This window comes from Dipteris shenzhenensis, chromosome 21 (assembly GCF_047967505.1).
Source record: "Dipteris shenzhenensis isolate YYH24624 ecotype China chromosome 21, Dip_SZ_1.0, whole genome shotgun sequence".
NCBI classification, from domain to species: Eukaryota; Viridiplantae; Streptophyta; class Polypodiopsida; order Gleicheniales; family Dipteridaceae; genus Dipteris; species Dipteris shenzhenensis.
The window spans coordinates 33,790,932-33,795,296 of record NC_141616.1 but is presented as its reverse complement, the minus strand read 5'-3'; positions in this window follow the sequence as shown (position 1 = coordinate 33,795,296).

Genomic DNA, 4,365 nt, shown 5'->3' with positions numbered 1-4,365 from the left:
ATTGCACTCCTCTAAATGAGGAACAAGAGGTATCAAAATAGCTAGGGTGCTATTGTTTTCATATTACCAAGGGCCATGAAGGAGATGTAATTCGTTTCTGAACATGATTTTCAAATTGAAAAGTGGAGAGGATTTCAAGCAAACCTAGCTAGAACAAGGATATTAAACCATTGCATTTTTCCTATTGCTATTTTCTACCTCTCTTGCTAGTGCCCCTCAATTTTTGGGTTGAAAAAGTTTGTCAAATAGTGCAACCAATTTCGCTGGGAAGGGAACATTGACAAGAAAAGGATCTCTTTGCTCTAGCAGTCTTTTCCACAAAACCCAAGGAGGAAGGTGGTTTGGGTGTGGTCGACATTCAACATACTACTTTTAAGTTACCAACTTCTTGGATAGTTAAGGCTATTCTCAACTCTAATAAGACTTCGTCTCAGCTCTTATTAAGAAACTTTGGTCAGGTTAGGCCTCTGAGGGCTCCTAATTGGAAGAGGTGCCATGCCTTCTAAGCACTTTACAACACTGAACCTAGTACACTTCCAAAGGTAGCCCTATGTGAAAATCCCTTTCAAAGTTGTGTGAAGCCTTAAAATGTCAAATTATCTTTCTGGGGGATGCATCTTTCATAAGGTTACACTTATATTCAAAGAGAACACACTCAACGATGGAGATTTCATTTAGGCCATTTTTTAATAATGTTCTTGTCAACACTGAGGAAAGTCTTGAAGAACAAATACCTTCAGAGGAAGTCATAAATTTCAACTAGGCTGATGGTCAATTCCTTAAAGAGATTGATGAGTATGTTGAAGACTATGTGAAGAGATGTACCTTCAAAAAAGAATAGGAGGATTGCAAGCTCCAAGTAGCGATAACTCTACGAAGGACCAAGAGGAAGATTCAAGCATATGTACTTGAGCTCAAATGTTGTTTCCCTTTTTAAAATGGCTAGAGTGCCTTTCAACTATGAACTTCATTGTAAAATCCTTCACTCTCAATATATTCAAAATATCTTTTTTCCCAAGCAAAAGCTTGGTAGGCATCCGTACCTTATATACCACAAGGCTACTGGCTTGCTTTTGAAATGTTTATGCCAAAAATCAATACCATGTGCCTTTGATGTAGCTTTATAGTGGGTCTATAGCCCATACAATCCATCAACCCACACTCTAACTATCTATGTGGTGCATCGTTTTGCATTTGCCAAAGCCTCGCCCTCAATAGTCGTACTTTAGTTTCGTGAAGAAGTAGGTTTCTAGAGATTGCAAAAGAGATGGGGGTTAACGTTAAGTATGCTAGGATGTAATTACACTTATCCTATCAAGGTGAACTACTATGCATTAAAACTTCATAGATGCATAGTAATTGCATAAACAAAAGAACAAAAGGACATTAAGATGAATTGTTAGAGTGTGTGCGCAAAAGAGAAAACGCATCTCTCCCATTAATAACACCCTTCTTACACAACAACCCGAGTGGTGGTTGATTTCCTCATTGGACTAGCTTTGACCAATGAACTAATTAAATTTACAATCCACCAACACCATTCAACATGCCAATCAACTCTATTTATGTGAACTGTGGTCAAGTCTTACCGGCACAATCATTGTGATTAGTATTAATAATGGATGAATTTCAACCATACTGCAGTAAGCAATATGCAGCAAAGCGACGTCCTTCACAAATTCTACGTAAGGATGCCAAGAGATTGTTTGCAATGGGCTATTGCTTCTTTAATATCGATCTCAGCGTCGTTGGGGATGATCTCCTGATTGCAGCTTCCGCTCCCATGGAGGGCATGAGGTTGATCTTATCACAGCTCAACGCCTGCATCATGTCTCCACCACAAACTGTGACGCTTAATCTCCCGTGATTCGACTTCTTTCTTGAAGTTTGCTGCACTCCCTGATTGTTACCGCTCCTCTGTCCTTGATCTTCTCCTGGTACTCCCACAAATCTCACTTTTTTGTAATGCATGTCTTTGGGCCGACTCTGAGGTTGCCCCAATTTCTGGCTTTGATCCACCTGTCTCTCAGGTCGTTCTCTTTTGCAAGGCAGGTCGTTGTGCCTCTGAGGCTGCGTTGATGAAGCAAGTTCGGCATAACCGCGACACATTCTTATGCTGAAAAAGCCTCTAGAGCTAACGTTCTTGGTCTTAGAAACGCTAGCGTATGAAGGTGCCGTAGCGGATGAAAGTTCGGGTACCATAGTCGAAGTCGGACGATGATCAGTTGGCACGACATCGTGCACCCTGTTGCTCCTCCACTCCTCCCGGACCGTCTCGAAGAAAGAGGAGTCGTCAGATTCCGAATTGGAGTCATGAGGGTGCTTCACTATTGAACCCATGGTGCGAATGAATTCGAATTCCGAGACATACTGCGATGCGGAAAGGAAGGTGCGAACGAGCGGTTCGTCGAAATCTGGTGGGAAGAACTGATGAGGGGATGGGTAGAAAGCGAGGACAGGAAAGGTGAGAGAAGGAGCATGAGGACGGGGGCGAAAGCTATGGAGATTTGACACAGGGAGCATTCGATAAGCAGATGAAGGATGAGACATGGTTGATCGTCTATAATAAGCCAGGAAATGTATACGTGAAGAGCAAAGAGAGAGCTTCCTTTCCTTTTTATATTTTATATTAGCTTCAAAAGCAAAAAATGCGTTTGATGGCAAGGTGTCATCTTGAAAAGCACGCAACGTGTCACCCTGAAACGCACTTTCCCAAAAGGAATCCTTTATTGTCGGTCACATTTTCGTTTTTTCTCACCTCTCATGAAGCTATGCAGTGTATTTGCAACAAATTTGGGAAAATAGATTATAGCAACAATTCATAGCAACACTACGATAAAAACAAGGTGGCAAGCTGCAAAAGCACTATATGCTCTTCCATACTAAAGAAAGAATATACTGTGTATATTAATAGTTATGAAGTACTCTAGTAACCAAATAAGGTACTTGATATTATGCTATTTGTACTTGATTAACACCATATGTGTCTAGTTGTGAGTGGAGCTGCAAATTAAAATTTTCGTCTATGATGTCTCATATAATGTTTTGTATTAATTTTTCATCTATAACATTTTCTACATTCAGTGATGCTATCAATGTTGAAGTCTCTAAAATATATGATGTTTTCTTGTTTGTCAAGTTTATGCAAGAGTAATTCAATGTAGTGAAGCATTTTGTAGGTTGAGATATGAAGTTTGTCTAGACCTTAGGAGAAGGGATCGAACTAGGAGCAGCCTATGCATGCACGACATGCACCAACTACATGGTAGGGGGGTGTTTGAAGAGATGCAAGAGGGACCTAGAGACGTTCATCGATCTTGAGGTAGAGAATAGAGTGCACAAGTGGGAAGGGTAAGACACCCTCAAAAGAATTGGAAGGAAGAAAGGCTGCTAATCTCGATGAAGAGGAGGGTTAGGGCTCCCTTTATATGCGAGGATTTTGTCCAAGAAGCTGCATAGTGGTTTCTCACCACTGGCAAATGAGGGCACAATGAATATTTTGCTCGTAGAAGTTGCCCGACAGGAGAAGCACAAAAGAAGGTATGAGTCGAGCCGAGAACATGGTGTAACGTGAACTTCAAATGGATTTAGAGCTTGCTCGATTGTTGAAAGCGGGTATCTATTTGTTTTGTATAGACCCTGTTTTGTATAGGCCTTGGGCAAGGTCTTGCCCATATGCTCCTCAGTTCACACAATGGCAAGACATAAGCAGGATTGGGTACCTAAAGCCAAGAGATGCTAGATTTTGTCAAATCAAAAATTTGGACCAGTTACCGATTGCTCAACAAGACTGGTTTGGGCCTTTGTATGCAACAAATCTGGCCACCATTCTAAGTGTTGCTCTAAAAAAGATGGAAACGTAGATCTGGCTCTTGGTGATAAGGCTTCACGGCTGGAGGAATCATCGAAAGAGATGCCCAGTGACGTTATGACGCATGTGACAACCGATTGCAGCTCAAGTCACCACTAATGTGAATCATCCAAAAGCTAGCTCGGTGCAATCTTAGTAGTCGAAACCCTAGAAGATGGTGGGACATAAGAGAGGTAAGGCGATGGCATAGAATCATGATCCAAATGAGATTCTCCCACATGCTAGATCACTCACCTACAATTAGAGATCCAAACCCTCAAAAATGCCTTCATAGGTGAGGGTCTGAAGGAAACCTAGAGTTAGCCATTAATGCAAAAGCAACCCCTACATGCCAAACCTTAGAAAGAGGGAATGCTAGATGGCAATCATCACCAGAGGGTGCTTGAGGATAAAGGTAGAGAGAGGAAACCAATGGAGGAGGTCAGGTGGGCAAGTGCTTTTGATACCAATCTTCTCTCCTCACAGAGTTAGATTATTTTGGGACCATACATGAC